The sequence below is a fragment of the Bos mutus genome, chromosome 13 (genome assembly GCF_027580195.1).
Source record: "Bos mutus isolate GX-2022 chromosome 13, NWIPB_WYAK_1.1, whole genome shotgun sequence".
Classification (NCBI taxonomy): Eukaryota; Metazoa; Chordata; class Mammalia; order Artiodactyla; family Bovidae; genus Bos; species Bos mutus.
Genome location: NC_091629.1, coordinates 33,317,192 through 33,339,991, shown reverse-complemented (window position 1 = coordinate 33,339,991; position 22,800 = coordinate 33,317,192).

Sequence of the window (22,800 nt, the reverse complement as noted above, 5' to 3'; positions counted from 1 at the left end):
GTCGTCCCTTTCTCCTCTTGCCTTCAGTCTTTCCCACCATCAGGGTCTTTTCCAATAAGTCAGCTCTTCGCATCTGGTGTACAAAGTATTGGAGTTTCAGCTTCAGCTTCAGTCCTTCCAATGAATATTCAGGACTGATTTCCTTTAAGATTGGTTTGATCTCCGTGCAGTCCAAAGAGATCTACTCCAAGCTATGACATCTGATCTGTCAAGACCATTCAGGTATGACCTAAATCAAATCCCTTACAATTATACAGCGGATGTGACAAATGGATTCAAGGGGTTATATGACAGACAGAGTGCCTGAAGAACTATGGATGGAGGTTTGTAACATTGTACAAAATCTGGTGAGCAAAGTCATCCCCAAGGGGAAAAAAATGCAAAAAGACAAAATGGTTGTCTGAGGAGGCCTTACAAATAGCTCAGAAAAGAAAAGAAGTGAAAGGAAAAGGAGAAAAGGAAAGATATACCCATCTGAATGCAGAGTTCCAAAAAATAGCAAGGAGAGATAAGAAAGACTTCCTAAGTGATCAATGCAAAGAAATAGAGGAAAACAGTAGAGTGGGAAAGACTAGAGATCTCTTCAAGAAAATTAGAAATGCAAAGGGAAGATATCATGCAAAGATGGACACAATTAAGGAAAGAAGCAATATGAACCCAGCAGAAGCCGAAGAGATTAAGAAGAGGTGGCAAGAATTCACAGAAGAGCTATACAAAAGAGATGTTGATGACCCAGATAACCACGATGGTGTGATCACTCACTTACAGCAAGTCATCCTGGAGTGTGAAGTCAAGTGGGTCTTAGGAAGAAGCATCTCTACAAACAAAGCTAGTGGAGGTGATGGAATTCCAGTTGAGCTATTTCAAATCCTAAAAGATGATGCTGTTAAATGTTATACTCAATAGGCCAGCAAATTTGGAAAGCTCTGCAGTTGCCACGGGACTGGAAAAAAGATTTCATTCCAATCGCAAAGAAAGACAAACTACTGCACAATTGCATTCTCTCACACGTCAGCAGTCATGTCCAACTCTTTGTGGCCCCTGGAATTCTCCAGGCCAGAATACTAGAGTGGGTTGCCTTTCCCTTCTCCAGGGGATCTTCCCAACACAGGAATCAAAGCCAGGTCTCATACATTAGCTTCCCTTGTGGCTTAGCTGGTAAAGAATCTGAGTAAATGAACTGAGAACTTTCAGATGTTCAAGATGGATTTAGAAAAGGTAGAGGAACCAGAGATCAAATCGCCAACATCTGTTGGATCATAGAATAAAAGAAGAGAAATTCCAGAAAAAAAAAAAAAAAACATCTATTTCTTCTTCACTACTATGCTAAAACCATTGTGTGGATCACAAAAAACTGTGAAAAATTCTTCAAGAGATGGGAATACCAGACCACCTTACCTGCCTCCTTAGAAATCTGTATGCAGGTCAAAAAGCCACAGTTAGAACCAGACATGGAACAATGGACTTGTTCCAAACTGGGAAAGGAATACATCAGGGCTGTATATTGTCACCCTGCTTACTTATATGCAGAGTACATCATGAGAAGTGCTGGGCTGGATGAAGCACAAACTGGAATCAAGATTGCCAGATAATTATCTATAACCTCAGATATGTGGATGACACTGCCCTCATGGGAGAAAGCAAACAGGAACTGAAGAGCTTCTTGATGAAAGTGAAAGAAGATAGTGAAAAAATTCGCTTAAAATTCAACATTCAAAAAAACTAAGATCATGGCATCTGATCCCATCAGTCAGATCAGATCAGTCGCTCAGTCGTGTCTGACTCTTTGTGACCACATGAATCATAGCACGCCAGGCCTCCCTGTCCATCACCAACTCTCGGAGTTCACTCAAACTCACGTCCATCGAGTCAGTGATGCCATCCAGCCATCTCATCCTCTGTTGTCCCCTTCTCCTCTTGCCCCCAATCCCTCCCAGCATCAGAGTCTTTTCCAATGAGTCAACTCTTCGCATGAGGTGGCCAAAGTACTGGAGTTTCAGCTTTAGCATCATTCCTTCCAAAGTAATCCCAGGACTGATCTCCTTCAGAATGGACTGGTTGGATCTCCTTGCAGTCCAAGGGACTCTCAAGAGTCTTCTCCAATACCCAGTTCAAAAGCATCAATTCTTTGGCGCTCAGCCTTCTTCACAGTCCAACTCTCACATCCATACATGACCACAGGAAAAACCATAGCCTTAACTAGACAAACCTTTGTTGGCAAAGTAATGTGTCTGCTTTTGAATATGCTATCTAGGTTGGTCAGAACTTTCCTTCCGAGGAGTAAGTGTCTTTTAATTTCATGGCTGCAGTCACCATCTGTAGTGATTTTTGGAGCCCAGAAAAACAAAGTCTGACACTGTTTCCACTGTTTCCCCATCTATTTCCCATGAAGTGATGGGACCGGATGCCATGATCTTCGTTTTCTGAATGTTGAGCTTTAAGCCAACTTTTTCACTTTCCACTTTCACTTTCATCAGGAGGCTTTTTAGTTCCTCTTCACTTTCTTCCATAAGGGTGGTGTCATCTGCACATCTGAGGTTATTAATAGTTCTCCTGGCAATCTTGATTCCAGCTTGTGTTTCTTCCAGTCCAGCGTTTCTTATGATGTACTCTGCATATAAGTTAAATAAACAGGGTGACAATATACAGCATTGACAAACTCCTTTTCCTATTTGGAACCAGTCTGTTGTTCCATGTCCAGTTTTAACTGTTGCTTCCTGACCTGCATACAAATTTCTCAAGAGGCAGATCAGGTGGTCTGGTATTCCCATCTCTTTCAGAATTTTTCACAGTTTATTGTGATCCACAGAGTCAAAGGCTTTGGCATAGTCAATAAACATCATGGCAAATAGATGGAGAAACAATGGAAACAGTGATAGACTGTTTTTCTGGGCTCCAAAATCACTGCAGATGTTGACTGCAGCCATTATATTAAAAGACTCTTGCTCCTTGGGAGAAAAGTTATGAGAAACCTAGACATCATATTAAAAAGCATAGACATTACTTTGCCAACAAAGGTCCATCTAGTCAAAGCTGCGGTTTTTCCAGTAGTCATGTATGGTTGTGAGAGGTGGGCCATAAAGAAGCCTGAGTGCCGAAGAATTGATGCTTTTGAACTGTGATTTTTGGAGAAAACTCTTGAGAGTCCCTTGGGCTGCAAGGAGATCAAACCAGTCAATCCTAAAGGAAATCAGTCCTAAATATTCACTGGAAGGACCGATGCTAAAGCTGAAGCTCCAATACTTTGGCCAACTGGTGTGAAGAGCTGCCTCATTGGAAAAGACCCTGATGCTGGGAAAGATTGAAGGCAAGATGAGAAGGGGGCAAGAGAGGATGAGATGATTTGATGGCATCACTGACTCAATGGACATGAGTTTGGGCAGGCTCTGGGAGTTGGTGATGGACAGGGAAGTCTGACGTGCTATAGTCCATGAAGTCACAAAAAGTCGGACATCACTAAAAGATGAATTGAACTGATTATCTTACTACACTGCAAGGCATATAGTCAATAGAAATGCAAATATGTATTCATCAAAAGACACATAGAAGTATATATGTAAAAGTGCCATTCACAATAGCCAAAATATGAAAACAACCATATACCCATTGTAGTGGAATAGATAAAGAAATCGTATAATCATGCTATGAAATACAACACAACAATGAAAATAAACAAATGTTACATAGGACAGCATAGATGAATCTGTTAAGCATAAGATTAAATGAGAGAAGCCATATTTTTAAAGTATATAATGTGTAATTCCATTTATATAAAACTCAAAAACAGGCAAAAGTTATTTATGTTGTTGGAAGTCAGGGTGCCTCTCAGGAGGAGGTAGTTATTAGATGGAAGTACAAGAGGAATTTCTACAATTAATAATATTCCTTTTCTTGATCTGGATGCTGGTTACACATTTGTGCTCTCTTTGTGAAAACTCAGTGAGCTGTATTTGCTATTATTATTAGTTGTGCACTCTTCTGTAATATTTCAATAGAAAGTATTCAAGGTGAGCTTATGATATAAATAATTGATATTTTGTTGCAATGAATGTGGGTTCATTTTAGAAAGCAATTGCTATTTCATAGCTATGGCTGCAGCAGATTGTTCCCCATTTGTGTTTCTTTCACAGTAATAGTTGATTTCATCAACATTAGGTACTATGGCAGAGAAGGAAATGGCAACCCACTCCAGTATTCTTGTGATACTCCCATGGAAAGAGGAATCCCGTGGAAAGGGGGCTACAGTCCATGAGCCATGAAGAGTTGGACACGACTGAAGTGACTGAGCATGCATGCATGCATAGATATTATGGCAATAAGAGTAAAGCAAATAGACGACCACTAGTAATAAAGAAATTTTCATGTACTATGCAGCTACTATCCCTGATGTTCTTTATTCCCTTGTATAGATTCAGGTAGCTATCTGGTATCATTTTCCTTCTCATTTAAAGACTTCACCATTTCTTTTACTGGTAGCTCAGATGGTAAAGTGTCTGCCTGCAATGCGGGAGACATGCAATGCAGGTTCAATCCCTGGGTTGGGAAGATCCCCTGGAAGAGAAAATGGCAACCCACTCCAGTACTCTTACCAGGAAAATTCCATAGATGGAGAAGCCTGATAGGCTACAGTCCATGCAATCGCAAAGAGTTGGACACAACTGAGAGACTTCACTTTGTACTTTGTACTTTATACTTTATACCTTTTCTCTTAGTCCTGAATCTGTTGTGTTGAATTATTTCAGCTCTTACGTATCTGATAGAGTCTATTTTTAACCTTAATTTTTGTAAATAATCTATTATCTTTTCCACAGTATTTACCACAAATTTCTGAATAAACAGAAACTAGGTGTTGACAGTAAAAAAGACTGGGCAATATTTTTAATGTCTTTTAAAATTTTTATATTTTTTATTTTATTTGGAGGATAACTGCTTTACAATGGTGTATTAGTTTCTGCTCTACAGCAATGTGAATAATCTATAAGTATACATATATCCCCTCCCTCTTGAGCCTCCTTTCTACCCCCTATTCCATCCCTCTAGGTCATAAGAGAGGCTTATGCAATGAGTGACCAGGCATTACCCAGATTTTCATACTTGCCTACTGACTAGAAAGTAATTACACAACACATTTATAACTCAGGAAGATGCGGTGGCCATGCTTCTAGACCAAGGTCTAACTCATCTTAACCCTCAGCTCCTAGATTATGGGAACAGAACATATACATCTCCAAAAAACTAAGATAGCTTCATCTAAGATTCCATTGAGCTGGACACCCTAAGCTATGGGCAGGAATGACTCAAAATTATTTCAGGCAGAAATAAAGCATAATGATATCTTCATTAAAGATAATGAAGTAAATGCTGGGATCTGTCTGTAGACTAAGAAAGAGTATGGTCATTTAGGAGATTTGCATCTAGCACTTCATGTCCAAAATGCTGATGAACACCAGCAGAAGTTATCACTCAGATAAATGAGAAAATTACATGGTGTGAGATACACAAGATATTTTTATATAAATGAAATCCAGTTAAAATCAACAGCAGTGACAGTCTTCACAGAAAAAGAAAAGGAGTAATGCAAAATAGGCCTGAGAGATGTCTTTCATCTGATTATAGTGAAAGAAATGTGTCATTTTCTAACCAAGAATAAACCCTCTGTCTTCTGGATTTCATTCCATCACTATATTTTCTCTCTAGTCTATATTTTTTCCTTTTAACAGCTTTGAGATATAATTCACATACTTCTAAAATCATACATTTAAAGTATACAATTAAATGTTTTTAGTATATTCACAAAGTTGTACAAATATCAGCACAGTCTAATTTTAGAACACTTCATTACTCCAAAAAAGAAACCACATATCCACTGGCAATCACTTCCCAAGCCTCTAGCAACACAGTCAATCAACTTTCTGTCTTTATTGATTTGCCTATCTTGAGCTTTCATATAAATGGACTCACACAATATGCGGTGCTTGTTAGTGGCTTCTTTTCTTTAAAGTAATGTTTTTAAGATTCATCCATGTTGTATATATGGGACACATATATCTCACTCTTTGCTGATGCATGTATTTGCCTACTTAATGATATTACCTCTAAGACATATATGTATGTGATGATACATATATGGCACATATAATGGTGAAATTATATATATATATTATCACATGTATATATGACAATATATGTATATGTATACCAATATACATATAATACAGATATAGACATACATTACATATCTCACACCTAGCTGGTAGAATGTATTCTGCATGTACATATATGAATACAGTTGAGTCTTGAAAAACTTGGGGGTGAGAGGCACTGACCCTTCCATGCAGTCAAAAATCTGTGTATGACTTTAAAGTCAGCCCTCCATAGTCATGGTTCTGCATCCATGAATTCAACCAGCTGCAGATCATGTAGTATCAGAATATCTATTTAGTGGGAAAAAAATTAATGAGTGTAAGTGAACCCATACAGCTCAAACCCACGTTGTTCAAGGATCAACTATACAGATATTTATCCTGCCAAACCATATTCTGATATGATGACAGCCTGGGTACATATATTTACCTCTCATCACTCCCAAATCTCCAGGGAAATAGCAATGTAGACCTGTAATGTAAAACAAATCTAAAACAATAAGCAGAAATGGAAATGAGTGAGTGAAGCAGTCATTGAAAGATAGGTTTCAACAAATTTCTGGATGGATCACAGTTAAAAACAAGTTAAGAAAAATTAGAATGGGAGAAACTTAACCAAAGAAGGAAAAAACATACAAACTGAAAATTACATAACGTTGTTAAAAGAAGATGCAAATAAATGTAAAGGCATTTTGTGTACATGAATTGGAAGGCATAATATTGTTAATGTGTCAATACCATTCAAAGTGAACTACAGATGTAATGCAATTCCTATCAAAATCCCAATTGCATTTTTGCAGAAACAGAATATTCACACCAAAATACATATGCAATCTCAAAAAAAGAAAAAAACACTAAATAGCCAAAATACTGTTCAAAAAGAGAAACAAAGTAGAGGGCTCACATTTCCTGATTTCAAAATTGATTAAGAAGCAACAGTAAGCAAAACAGTATGATACTGTCCCAAAGACACATGTAAACACAGAATACAATAGAAAGCCCAGAAATAAACCCCCATATATATGTCCAGTGATTTTTGACAAGGGTTCTAAGATAATTCAATGGAGAAAGAACAGTCTCTTCAAATATTATGTTAGGAAAACTGGGCATACACATGTAAAAGAATAAAGTTGGACCTTTTCTATATACCATAAACAAAAGTAGCTCAAATTCAATTAAGAACCTAAATGTAAAGCTGAAAACTATCAACATCTTAGAAGAAAACCCAGGCTAAATACTATATGACATTAGACTTGGCAATGGTTTCTTGGGTATGGTACCAAAAGCACAGGCAATAAAAGTAATAAGATAAATTGGATTACATCAAAATTTAAAACTTCTGTGCATCAAATGGCACAATCAGCAGAATGAAAAGGCAACCTATAGAAGTAATATACAGAATATATAAAAACCTCTACAACTGAATAACAAAAAATAAAATAACTATTAAAAATGGGCAAAGGTCTTAAATGGACATTTCTTGAAAGAAGATATACAAATGGCTAACAAACATATGAAAAAATGCTCAACATCACTATAATCAGTGAAATGCAAATCAAAACCACAATGAGGTATCACTTCACACTCTTTGGGGTAAGAGAGAAGAAAGAAAGAGAGAGAAAGCATGTGTGTGTGAGACAGAGAGAGAGAAAGAGAGAAGGAAGGAAGGGAAGAAGAAAGTGGAGGAAAAGTGAATAGGAGGGGAAGGGAAGAGGAAAAGAATTGGCAAGGGTGGGGAAAAATTTGAAACTGTGTGTGCTGTTGGTAGGAATGTAAAACAGTACAACAGCTATAGCAAAGACTATGGCAGTTCTTCAAAAAACTAAAAATGGAGTAAACATATGATTCAGCAATTTCACCACTGGTTATATATTCAAAAGGATTAAAAGCAAGGTCTCAAAGAGATATTTGCACACCCATACATGTAGCAGCATTATTCACAACAGCCAAAAGAGGAAAGAAACTCATCTCCATCAACAGATTAATAACATATAAATTGTGGTATACACATACAATGGAATATTATTCAAGCTTTCAAAAGAAGGAGTATTAACACATGCTACAATAGGAATAAACATTGAGGACACTATGCTGAGTGCAATAAATCAGTACAGAAAGACAAATACTGTATGATTCCACATAAAGGAGGTAATGAGTAATCAAATTCATAGAAACAGAAAGTAAAATGGGGCTTTTCAGGGACCTGGAGGAAGGGAAATGAGGAGTTGTTTAACAAGTATGGAGCTTTAGTTTTGCAAGATGAAAATGTTCTGAAAATTTGTTATACAAGAAAGTGAATGCACTTGACACTACTGAGTTGTGTATTTTTACATGGTTAACGTAGTAAATATTATAGAATATTTATTTTATCATAATTTTAAAAAAATTAAGATGGGAACAAGTGGTACAAAACAGGCTATGAAAGGTCTGCATGGAAGTGGAAGACAGTCTGTCAAGGATCCCTTGACAGGGAAATTCCAAATGTGGAATCAGTACCTGGGTCAAAATGTAGACTGAAAACAAGGGAATTAACATGATTACCATAATTCTGTATGCATACAGCTGCACATATGGTCATCCTATCACAGGTAGAAAACTCAAATAAAGAGGAAGGGATTTCTGTAGAAATTGAATAGATCTCTTGGGGGAGAACTTGGGTTTCTGTTGTGGATGTTGTTGCCCAAGAGAAAATATCTCCCATGCACACTTCTTTTAGAATTTTGATTGTTAGCAGCTTGAGAGCTGTCTGCCCCCTCACACCAAGACAGAACTACACAGTTAACATAACCTCCAGATGTAGATTCTATTCAGTCTCACCACTCAAGAAAGAGGTATACAGAGGAAATTTACATGGAAGTCTAGAATCATAAACCCAGACTTCCACTTTTCAAAGACAAAACCAACATCATAAATAACAAAGACCCAGATGAAACACAAAAAATACAACCCTAGTAGATCAAGTGTTACTATAAGAACAAAGGAGAATTCATCAACAACACTTGAATTGACATTGATAGACTGATAGTTCTGCCATAAGATAAGAACAAATGCTATGAAGCAGAAACAAAGAACAAGGAAAAATGATTAGCAATAAAATTGTGACTACAGAAACAAGTGACTATAAATTTTCCTATTGAATGGTAGTTTTGGTGATATAGAATTTTATTATTCTGCTGTTGACCAATCATGATACAATGATATTAAGTGAGTAATAATTACATAATCACAATAGTAAAGGATGTTTATCAGTTTTCACAATCAATAGCCAGACAAAAAATAAAAGATAATTACAATTGCAAGCCATAATGGTAACATGATTAACCTAACAATATAAAATAATTACATACAATTTGGGTGGTCAAGTAGAGTGATGTGGTAAGTGAAAGCACATTCACACATGTGTTTTCATCCACCCAGTCAGTCCATGTCTTCTGGTTGGTGCATTTAATCCATTTACATTTAAGGTAATTAATTATCTATATGTATGATCCTATTGGGCTTCCCTGGTGGCTCAGAGGTTAAAGTGTCTGCCTGGAATGCGGGAGACCAGGGTTCGATCCCTGGGTCAGGAAGATCCCCTGGAGAAGGAAAATGGCAACCCAGTCCAGTACTTTTGCCTGGAGAATCCCATGGAGGGAGGAGCCTGGTAGGCTACAGTCCATGGGGCCTCAAAGAGTCAGACACAACTGAGCGACTTCACTTTTCATGATCCTATTACCATTTTCTTAATTGTTTTGGCTTTATTTTCTGTATGTCTTTTCCTTCTCTTGTGTTTCCTGCCTAGAGAAGTTCCTTTAGCATTTGTTGTCAAGCTGGTTTGGTGGTGCTGAATTCTCTTAACTTTTGCTTGTCTGGAAAACTTTTGATTTCTTCATCAAATGTGAGTGAGCTTCTTGCTGGGCAGAGTATTCTTGGTCGTAGGTTTTCCCCTTTCATCACTTGAAATATATTGTGCCATTCTCTTCTGGTTTTTATAGTTTCCATTGAAAAGTCAGCTGATAACCTAATGGGAGTTTTAATGTATGTTATTTGTCATTTCTCCCTTGTTGCTTTAAATCCAGATGCATATCAGAATTATCTTGGAATTTTTTGAAAAATACAAATGCCCAGGCATTTTTTTTTCTCCAAAGCTCCAGATATGTTTCTAATGAGAAGTCGTGTTTAAAAACAACTGGATTATTATGATCTTTTACTTTCATCTACCTTCACTTTTTCTCTTTCACAGTCAGTGCTTCCATTTCATTTATGTCTTCAAATTTCAAATTTCTCCATCTTTTTTTTTTTTTTTGATGCTCTTTCTCAAGCCTTTATCAAGTGCAGTGGGCTTCCCTGGTGGCTCAGATGGTATAGAATCTGCCTGCAATGCAGGATACCAAGGTTCAGTCCTGGGTTGGGAAGATTTCCCTGGAGAAGAAAATGGCAATCCACTCCAGTATTGTCTGAAGAATTCCATGGGCAGAGGAGTCTGATGGGGTGGCAAAGAATCATGACTGAGCTACTAACACTTTCAACACTTTCACTTTATCAAGTGTAATAGAAAAGCTTTTGCATACACATATATAAATAGTTTGTATAATATATATATTTTATAAAACTTATGAATATTTGCTTAACTAAAATATTTATGACATTTTAATTCCACTTATTTGACTTAATATGAATAGAATGCTAGATTTTCAATTAAAAAAATAGATGTGCAAAAAGCAACAAAGGTTTACTGTATAAGACAGGGAACCATAGCATATATCTTGAAATAACCTATAATGGAAAATAATCTAAAAAATAATATATGTGTGTATGTATAACTGAATCAATTTGATGTAAGTCTAAAACATTGTAAGTCAACTGTACTTCAATAAAATGTATATAATTTAAGAAAAAAATAGAAACAACAGAAAAGTTGAAGATAAGGTTGAGAAAATTTCAAAGAATGAAGAACAAAAGTCAAAGTTATAAGTGAAAAGAAATGATGTATAGAGGTTCAGCAGCAAACAAATGAGTCCCATAGAGATAAAACAAAGAAAATGAGAAGGAAATTTTAAAATAAAAAATCAGAAAATCACCTGGGTTGAAAAAAAGGAGAATAAGACATTCCAAGAAGATGCCAGAAAAATAAATAACCAAAACCTCACACAACAATGCAAGAAATGCAAAAAGGCAAGATGGTTGTCTGAGGAGGTCTTAAAGATAGCTGAGCAAAAAAGAGAAGCAAAAGGCAAAAGAGGAAAGGAAATATATACCCATCTGAATGCAGAATTTCAAAGAATAGAAAGGACAGATACAGCATTTTTAAGTGAATGAAAAGAAATAGAGGAACAACAGAATGGGAAAGACTAGAGAGCTCTTCAAGAAAATTAGAGATATAACAAGGGAACATTTCATGTAAAGATGGGCACAATAAAGGACAGAAAATACATGGACCTAACAGAATCAGAAGATATTAAGAAGAGGTGGCAAAAATACACAGAAAAACTATACAAAAAAGGTCTTAATGACCCGAATTACCATGATGATATGATCACTCATCTAGAGCCAGACATACTAGAGTATGAAGTCAAGTGGGCCTTAGGAAGCATCACTACAAACAAAGCTAGTGGAGGTGATAGAATTCCAGCTGAGCTATTTCAAATGGTAAAAGATGATGCTGTTAAAGTGCTGCATTCAGTGTGTCAGCAAATTTGGAAAACTCAGCAGTGGCCACAGGACTGGGAAAGGTCAATTTTCATTCCAGTCCCAAAAAAGGGCAATGTCAAAGAATGTTCAAATTACTGATAATTTCACTCATTCATTCACATGCTAGCAAAGTAATGATCAAAATTCTTCAAGCTAGGCTAATAGACTTCAGCAATATGTGAACTGTGAACTTCAAGATGTTCAAGCTAGATTTAGAAAAGACAGAGGAACCAGAAGTCACATTGGCAACATTTCACTGGAGCACGGAAAAAGCAAGAGAATTCCAGAAAAACAACTCTCTCTCCTTCATTGACTACACTAAACCCTTTGACTGTGTGAATCATAGCAAACTGTGGAAAATTCTTAAAGAGATGGGAATACCAGACCACCTTACCCACTTCCTGAGAAACCTGTATGCAGATCAAGAAGCAACAGTCAGAACCAGACATGGAACAACGGACTGCTTCAATATTGGGAAAGGAGTATGTCAAAGCTGTATACTGTCACCCTGTTTAATTAACTTATATGCAGAATACGTCATGCAAAATGCCAGGCTGGAGGAAGCACAAGCTGGAATCAAGACTGCCAAGAGAAATATCAAGAATCTTAGATATGCAGATGACACAATCCTTATGGAACAGGGTGAATAGCAGCTAAAGAGCCTCTTGATAGAAGTGAAAGAGGAGCATGAAAAAGCTGGCTTAATACTCTACATTCAAAAAACTAAGACATGCCATCTGGTCCCATCACTTCATGACAAATAGATAGGGAAACAATGGAAACAGTGATAGACTTCATTTCTTTGGGCTCCAAAATCACTGCAGATGGTGACTAAAGCCATGAAATTAAAAGATGCTCCTTGGGAGAAAAGCTATCAGAAACCTAGACATCACATAAAAAGCAGAGACATTACTTTGCCAAGAAAGGTCCATATAGACAAAGGTATGGTTTTTCCAGTAGTCATGTACAGATTTGAGAGCTGGACAATAAAAAGGGCTGAGTACCAAAGAACTGATGCTGTCAACTATGGTGCTGGAGAAGTCTCTTGAGAGTCCTTGGATGACAAAAAGATGGAGCCAGTCAATGCTAAAGGAAATCAACTGTGAATATTCATTGGAAGGACTAATGCTGAAGCTGAAGCTCCAATACTTTGGCCACCTGATGTGAAGAGCAAACTTATTGGAAAAGACCCTAATGTTGGGAAAGATTGAAGGCAGGAGGAGAAGGGGATGACAGAGGATGAGATGGTTGGATGGCATCATCGACTCAATGGACATGAGTTTGAGCAAGCTCTGAGAGATGGTGATGGACAGGGAAGACTGGCGTGCTGCAGCCCATGGGGTCACAAACAGATGGACAAGAATGACTGAACAACAGAAACAACACCCCAACAAGCCCTGACCAAGACATATTTCCAAGAAATTTCTGCATATCAATGAAAAAAAAAAAAAAAAAAGAAAATCCTTAAAGCATCCAGGTAGGAAAAAGTACCCAAAGCAGATTAATCATATTCTTTGCAGCCAAAGATGGAGAAGCACTATACAGTCAACAAAAACAAGACCTGGAGCTGACTATGGCTCAGATCATGAACTCCTTATTGCAAAATTCAGACTTAAATTGAAGAAAATAAGGAAAACCACTAGACCATTCAGGTATGAACTAAATCAAGTCTCTTACGATTATACAGTAGAAGTGACAAACTGATTCAATGGTTTAGATATGATAGACACATTGCCTGAAGAACTGTGGCTGGAGGTTCGTAACATTGTACAGGAGCCAGTGAACAAAACCATCCCCAAGAAAAAGAAATGCAAAATTGCAAAATGGTTGTTTGAGGAGGACTTACAAATAGCTGAGTAAAGAAGAGAAGTGAAAGGCAAAGGGGAAAAGGAAAGATATATCCTTCTCAATGCAGAAGTCCAAAGAATAGCAAGGAGAGATAAGAAAGCTTTTTAAAGTGAATAATGCAAAGAAATAGAGGAAAACAATTAGCATGGGAAAGATAAAAGATCACTTCAAGAAAATTGGAGATACCAAGGGAATATTTCATGCAAAGATGAGCACAATAAAGGACAGAAATGGTATGGACCTAACAGAAGTAGAAGATATTAAGAAGAGGTGGCAAGAATATACAGAAGAACTATACAAAAGAGATATTAATAACCCAGATAACCATGATGGTGTGATCACTCACCTACAGCCAGACATTCTGGAGTGTGAAGTCAAGTGGGCCTTAAGAAACATCACTCTGAACAAAGCTAGTGGAGGGATGGAATTTCAGCTGAGCTATTTCAAATCCTAAAAGATGATGCTATAAATGTTATACTCAATATGCCAGTAAAGTTGAAAAACTCAGCAGTGGCCGCAGAACTGGAAAATGTCGGTTTTCATTCCAATCTCAAAGAAAGGCAATGCCAAAGAATGCTCAAACTACCACACAGTTGCATTCATCTCACACGCTAGTAAAGTAATGCTCAAAATTCTCCAAGCCAGGCTTCAGCAATACGTGAACTGTGAAATTCCAGATGTTCAAGCTGGATTTAGAAAAGGCAGAGGAACCAGAGATCAAATTGCCAACATCTGCTGGATCATGGAAAAAGCAAGAGGTTTCCAGAAAAAACATCTATTTCTGCTTTATTGACTATGCCAAAACCTTTGACTATGTGGATCACAATAAATTGTGGAAAATTCTGAAAGAGATGGGAATACCAGACCACCTGACCTGCCTCTTGAGAAACCTATATGCAAGTCAGGAAGCAACAGTTAGAACTGGACATGGAACATCAGACTGGTTCCAAATAGGAAACGGAGTACTTCAAGGTTGTATATTGTCACCCTGCTTATTTAACTTATATGAAGAGTACATCATGAGAAATTCTGGGCTGGAGGAAGCACAAGCTGGAATCAAGATTGCCAGGAGAACTACCAATAACCTCTGATATGCAGATGACATGACCCTTATGGCAGAAAGTGAAGAGGAACAAAAGAGCCTCTTGATGAAAGTAAAAGAGGAGAGTGAAAAAGTTTGCTTAAAGCTCAACATTCAGAAAACTAAGATCATGGCATCTGGCCCCATCACATCATGGCAAATAGATGGGGAAACAGTGGAAACAGTGTCAGACTTTATTTTTTGGGGCTCCAAAATCACTGCAGATGGTGATTGCAGCCATGAAATTAAAAGACGCTTACTCCTTGGAAGGAAAGTTATGACCAACCTAGATAGCATATTCAAAAGCAGAGACATTACTTTGCCAACAAAGGTCTCTCTAGTCAAGGCTGTGGTTTTTCCTGTGGTCATGTATGGATGTGAGAGTTGGACTATGAAGACAGCTGAGCGCTGAAGCATTGATGCTTTTGAACTGTGGTGTTGGAGAAGACTGTTGAGAGTCCCTTTATCTGCAAGGAGATCCAACCAGTCCATTCTGAAGGAGATCAGTCCTGGGTGTTCATTGGAAGGACTGATGCTAAAGCTGAAGCTCCAATACTTTGGCCACCTCATGCAAAGAGTTGACTCATTGGAAAAGACTTTGATGCTGGGAGGGATTGGGGGCAGGAAGAGAAGGGGACAACGGAGGATGAGATGGCTGGATGGCATCACCGACTCAATGAACATGAGTTTAAGTGAACTCCAGGAGTTGATGATGGACAGAAAGGCCTGGTGTACTGCAATTCATGGGGTTGCAAAGAGTTGAACATAACTGAGTGACTGAACTGAACTGAACTGATGTATTGATGTGAAAGTTGGACCATAAAAAAGCTGAGTGCTGAAGAATTGATGCTTTTGAATTGTGCTATTGAGGAATAGTCTTGAAAGTCCCTTGAACTGCAAAGATATCAAACCAGTCAATCCTAAAGAAAATCAGTCCTAACTATTCATTGGAGGGACTGATGCTGAAGCTGAAGTTCCAATCCTTTAACCACTTAATGCAAAGAGCCGGTTCATTGGAAAAAACCCTTAAGCTGGGAAAGATTGAAGACAGGAGGAGAAGGGGACAACAGAAGATGAGATGGTTGGATGGTGTCACCGACTCAATGGACATGAGTTTGAGCAAGTTCCAGGGGATGGTGAAGGATAGGGAAGCCTAGCAAGCTGTACTCCATGTGGTGACAAAGAGTTGGACACAACTGAGCAACTCAACAACAATAAGGAAAAAAGTCTGAATCACTCACAACCGAAATAAACGTCCTGAGTAATAATAAAAATTAGGGCAATGCCTTCAAGCCCTAAGTAAAAAGACTTTTGATCTGTAATTCTATAGCCCACCTTGTTCTCAGTTGAGTTTGAGATAAGAACAAGGACATTTTGAACATGTAAATACTCAGGAAGCAAATGATCCTTTATTAGGGAGTTACTTAAGGGACAGGAAAACTAGAAAGAGAGTATGCAATCCAAGAACTTATAGGATAATACTGGAGAGAAGAAGAAAGGTAAAATAATGAAATCTCTGGGCAGATCTAGAAATAAACTTTAAAAAGAGAGAGAGAGAAAGAAAAAGGCAATTTAAAAAGAGAAGGAGGAAAGAAAGACAGACGAAAATCTAATATTCAGATATCCTGTATGTTTAGTAGTTTATATTAACTTGAAATATTTTAAAGACACATTCCTCTCAAAAAATCATAAAGGAATTTACAAACTACAGGAAAAACAGAACACAACAATAAAATAATTACCACAATAAGAAAACTTTACGTGGGTGATTTTAATTAATTAAAATATATTTTATCTTGAAAATATACTCCTTAAAGTAACCCAATACATTCTGAGATCTTAAACATGGTGGAATTGTACTTGTTCTTACACTTCAATTATCTTTTGGTTATAGCAGTCTATATCCAAAAAATCCATTTACTTTGATCTTTCAGGACATTTAAAATTTTCTATTCCAATTCTTGTGTGTTTCATTTATTGTTTCTGCTTCCTCCTGTGTCAGCTCTCTCACTCAACTATTTTTTCAGAATCCCCACCACCAGTTACCATTTTTTACTTTATCTGCCACTTGTATGCAAGCTTTTGAACTGTGGTGTTGGAGAAGACTCTTGAGAGTCCCTTGGACTGCAAGGAGATCCAACCAGTCCATTCTGAAAGAGATCAGCCCTGGGATTGCTTTGGAAGGAATGATGCTAAAGCTGAAACTCCAGTACTTTGGCCACCTCATGCGAAGAGTTGTCTCATTGGAAAAGACTCTGATGCTGGGAGGGATTGGGGGCAGGAGGAGAAGGGGATGACAGAGGATGAGACAGCTGGATGGCATCACTGACTCGATGGACGTGAGTCTGAGTGAACTCCGGGAGTTGGTGATGGACAGGGAGGCCTGGTGTGCTGTGATTCATGGGGTCGCAAAGAGTCAGACACAACTGAGCGACTGATCTGATCTGATCTGATCTGAAAGCTGTGAAACAGAGACTTTTTTAGCTACATTGCCATCATCAATAATACAAAGATTCTATTGGTCAAAAGGAGAGGGAAAATTAGTACATTTAGGCAGTGAGAATTCTACCAATCTACATACTATTATATACTATATACTACAAAATTAACTACAGATGTAGATGTATTGTGTTACTTTATAGTTTTTGAAAATCATGTGTCAATATATATACCTTAAGGTTCAGAATCAAATACCATTCAGTAACATGTCTCTGGTTCAGTGGTTTTTATAGACATTATCTCACATATTTATTATATTAAAATTATTCTATGAACTAGATATTATTAATATCAATTTAAAGATTAAACATGGAGGTTTAGCATGATAAAAGAACTTGTCTCAGGCTATAAGGCTAGGAAACAATATATTTAGGATCCCAATGCAGATCACTTGATTCTGATTCGAGGGCTATTTGCATGCTATCACCCCCTCCAGTAACCTCTCCTCTAACAGGTTAAATTGCCCTCTCAGGATCAGTCTTGCAAGTGTGATTATATACATTTATGTACAGCTGCCATCTTGTCTACCTGTCTTAGATTGCTCAAGCCCATTAGCCAAAACAGAAAGTGTTTATTGATTTTACCAATATTAAGAAAAACAAGAAAGCCCATGTATCAAAATGAAGAACAATATTCAAACATAAGTATGAATTTACAACTATGTACTTGCTTTTGAATTAGGTGAAGGCAATGGCACCCCACTCCAGTACACTTGCCTGGAGAATCCTAGGGACGGCAGAGCCTGGTGGACTGCAGTCCATGGGGTCGCTAAGAGTTGGTCGCGACTGAGCGACCTCATTTTCACTTTTCACTTTCATGCATTGGAGAAGGCAATGGCAACCCACTCCAGCACTCTTGTCTGGAAAATCCCATGGACGGAGGAGCCTGGAAGGCTGCAGTCCATGGGGTCACTAAAGAGTTGGATGCGACTGAGCGACCTCACTTTCACTTTTCACTTTCATGCATTGGAGAAGGAAATGGCAACCCACTCCAGTGTTCTAGCCTGGAGAATCCCAGGGACGGGGGAGCCTGGTGGGCTGCCATCTATGGGGTCACACAGAGTCAGCCACAACTGAAGCGACTTAGCAGCTTTTGAATTATGGTGCTAGAGAGAACTCTTGAGAGTCCTTTGGACAGCAAGGAGATCAAAACAGTCAATTCTAAAGGAAATCAACCCTGAATACTCATTGGAAGGACTATGCTGAAGCTGAAGCTCCAATCCTTAGGCCACCTGATGCAAAGAGATGATTCATTGGAAAAGACCCTGATGCTGGAAAAAATTGAAGGCAGGAGGAGAAGGGGGCAACATTGGATGAGATGGTTGGATGGCATCACTAATACAATATACATGTGTTTGAGCAAATTCCAGGAGATGGTGAAGGACAGGGAAGCCTGGGGTGCTGTAGTCTACAGGGTCACAAAGAGTGGGACATGACTTAGTGACTGAACAACAGCAAATGGCATGGAGAAATGCAAGAAGTGAGCACTTAATTCTTGTTGACTTAAAACATTCAGGCTTTCACTTAGTATTTTTAATTCAACACATATTGCCAGTAACGTGAATCCTTGCAAAGAAGCAGCAAGATATAAAGCAGCATGTCTCTGAAGTTTCTAGATATACACTGAATGAATACAGATTGACTTTGTTGCTCTTTTTTTTTTTTTTTTTTTTTTTTTAAATTTTATTTTATTTTTAAACTTTACAAAAAAGAGAAGTATCCAAGGATTCAGATTTCAGGAACACAACTTTCTTTGGAGGCATTCCAATTTTTAACTCAAGAAACAGAGTCATGAATATTTAGCCTGGTACAATTGATGGGGATTATTAATTTAAGAAGAATATTAGATACAGTAGAACCCAGTTTCAGAACAGCTGTCTGTGAGGTTTGCTCCAAGATAAATCTACATATTAACCACAAGATGATTTCAATTAAATATGGATGGCATGGCAAGATCTTAAGTGGGAAGGGGCTAATAATGGAAGATTGCTAGAGGCCTTGTCTCTTCAGAGATGTGATTTACACTGATTAATGCTAAGATCAATAGAAAAAGTGTTAAGCATTTTGAGATAAATGTCTAAGACAAAAGAAACAGAAAGATAAATCTCAAACAAACCAAAATACTGAATCAGCTGTTAAAGATAGTATATGAAAAGAAATAAGGAAATATCAAGAAAAGAGATCAAATTTTAAAATTGCAAACAAGATGTTAGGCAAATGATCAAATAAATCAGTTATAAAATATAATGTGATATCTATAGATATCTGGTAAAATGTGAAGGATGAAAGGCAATTTTACTTATTGATACATGCTAAAAAACAAATAACTATAAGAATGCTTTTAAAAACTACTTTATCTTCAATATAATAAGAGAAATGACACTATCAGAAATGAAAACTAAAAGCAGATATCCCCCAAACAGTGATATTTGGATTTTAAGGCAGAACATAGGTGAGGGGGACAAAGAATCCCTCAGACATTGATCAGGATCAGGTTTCTAGCCTGGTATAGCACCGTATTGAAAGGCTTGTCCCATGACTCTTTGTTAGTAATGAAATCAATGTCTGTGGACTAGGTATGGGAAATGGCAGAAAATGTCCCTTGAGAGAACCAACCTGAAACCAAAGAGCAGCAGGAGAAGTGAAGTTGAAGGAGAAATAGATATGCCATTTCTAGTTGTGTGTGACCTATCCTGGGAGTCTTGGGAGACTTTGGAGGCAAGGCAGAGCCAAGAAGGAGAAGAGAGAATCATTCCCAGTTTACAGACAGGGAGTGTGACTGGGTGAGCACTGCTCAGAGCCACACAGACTCTGAGAGAACTATGCTCCCCAGCAAAAGATTTTTTTTTTTTTTAAGAGGCCCAGTGAAGAGATGTTCAAGAAAATAAATCTAAATAGAAATTTAAGGCTCTTCTACTTTTCTTCCCACTCTCAAAACACACTTGAAAATAGCCTCACTCTTTCAAAGAGAAGTAGTAAAGAGAAGAACCAGCTATGGACTTGTGAATAGAAACTGTAAAGCAAAGAAAGGAAAGGCAAATAAGTAAAAGACAGATGACACACACACAGCCCAATAGAAATTACTTAAGAAATCAGACAAATAGATCTCCATATTCAAGAATATTGTGAACATAATTTCAAAAGTTAAGAAGAACACCAATTATACATACAGGTACTCAAATAACAGGAAGAAGAAAGAAGAAAGCTCCCCCAAATGAAGATAAAAATTTTAAAGGGAGAAAAAAATGAATTCACCTCTCTATAATAAAACAATGAAAAAATTATTTTAATTAAACTTTGGAAATTATCCTACATGCATATGAAAATGGCAAAATATTTATTCAAAGAAATTCTAAATACTGGTAAGAATAGTCAGAATTTGTGGTACTTGTGCTATAGCCTGCTACCTTCACGCCTACCTGGAGTTCAGTGTGACTCCAGCTCACAGTTAAGGGCTACAGTATCTCTCCATTAGGACCAGCCCATCAGTATTTTTCATCCCCTGCCAATAAATTGCAAGTGATTTCGGCCAAAGAATTAAGGGGTTGACTCCTCCCTGAGTAGAGTACTCGACACCAATCATAGGACATAGGCTCTACACCAGGCATAGCAGACTGAGAGTACTGGGACCCTGATCACTCTCAACCGAATTTACTTATAGAGTAGGGGTTCCATATCAGAAGAAGAAAGCTGAAAGGACCAGAGTCTAACATTTCTTCCTAGTCTCCCACTGATAAATCAGGAGTGTTACTCTAAACAAAGAAAGACATTGTAACCATCACTTGTCCCGGAGCAGTGACTCAGAGATTTTCCCCAGGGGAGCGGTAGGCCATAAGAATAGAGAGATTCTTGAAGCAGTACGGGAAAGTTCATGCCTGATCAGATCAGATCAGTCACTCAATCATGTCCGACTCTTTGCGATCCCATGAATCGCAGCACGCCAGGCCTCCCTGTCCATCACCAACTCCCAGAGTTCACTCAGACTCATGTCCATCGAGTCAGTGATGCCATCCAGCCATCTCATCCTCTGTCGTCCCCTTCTCCTCTTGCCCCCAATCCCTCCCAGCATCAGAGTCTTTTCCAATGAGTCAACTCTTCGCATGAGGTGGCCAAAGTACTGGAGTTTCAGCTTTAGCATCATTCCTTCCAAAGAAATCCCAGGCTGAGGGCACTATCAAAAACACTGGAGATATTAAATTGGGAGGAAGTTCATAGCTTTGTGAGAGCAACAAGTCAAATTGTAGGTCAGCTAGATCACCAGAGATAACCAAGGAAAGAGAAGCTAAGAGCCCTCCTGCAGTAAGAACAACCTCAGAAACAAGCCTAAAATCTACTCCTGAAAAGGAGTACAAAATTAATTGAATGAGACTGTATGCGATTTATGGTCCAGGGCATTATCAAAAACAATATAGCAATTTGTCAACAATTAGAGGAGAATAAAAGCTGCCACTTCATGGATCACTGCCTTGTCATGGCGAAAACACAAGAGACATTTTTCCACAACACAAGAGATGACTTTACACATGGACATCACCAGATGGTCAATACTGAAATCAGATTGATTATATTCTTTGCAGCCAAAGATGGAGAAGATCTATACAGTGGAGGTGACAAATAAATTCAAAGGATTAGATCTGGTAAACAGAATGCCTGAGGATCTATGGACAGAGGTTCACAATATTGTACAGGAGGCACTGACCAAAGCCATCCCAAAGAAAAAGAAATGCAAGAAGACAAACTGGTTGTCTGAGGAGGCTTTACAAATAACTTAGGAAAGAAGAGAAGCAAAAAGCAAGGGAGAAAGGGAAAGGTATTCCCAACCGAATGCAGAGTTCCAGAGAATAGCAAAGAAAGGCAAGAAGGCCTTCTTCAAAGAACCATTCAAAGAAATAGAGGAAAATAAGATAAGGGGAAAGACTAGAGATCTCTTCAAGAAAATTGGAGATATTGAACATTTCATGCAAATATGAGCACAATAAAGGATAGAAATGGTAAAGACCTAATACAAGCAGAAGAGATCAAGAAATGATGGCAAGAATACACAGAAGAGCTATACAAAAAGGATCTTAATGACCTGGATAACCATAGTGGTGTCATCAGTAACCCAGAGTCAGATATTCTGCAGTGTGAAATCAGGTGGGCCTTAGGAAGCACTGTGGACTTCCCTGTGATAGCTCATCTGGTAAAGAATCTGCCTGCAATACAGGAGACCCCAGTTCAATTCTTGGGTCAGGAAGATCCCCTGGAGAAGGGACACGTTATCCACTCCGGTATTCCTGGGCTTTCCTGGTGGCTCAGACAGTAAAGAATCTGCCTGCAAAGCAGAAGACCTGGGTTCGATCCTTGGGTTGGGAGGATCCCCTGGAGGAGGGCATGGCAACCCACTCCAGTATTCTTGCCTGGAGAGTCCCCATGAACAGAGGAGCCTGGTGGGCTACAGTCCATGGGGTCTTGAGGAGTCGGACATGACAGTGACTAAGCACAGAACAGCAGAGGAAACACTGCTGCCAATAAAGCTAGAGGAGGTGACAGAATTCCAGAAGAGCTATTTAAAATC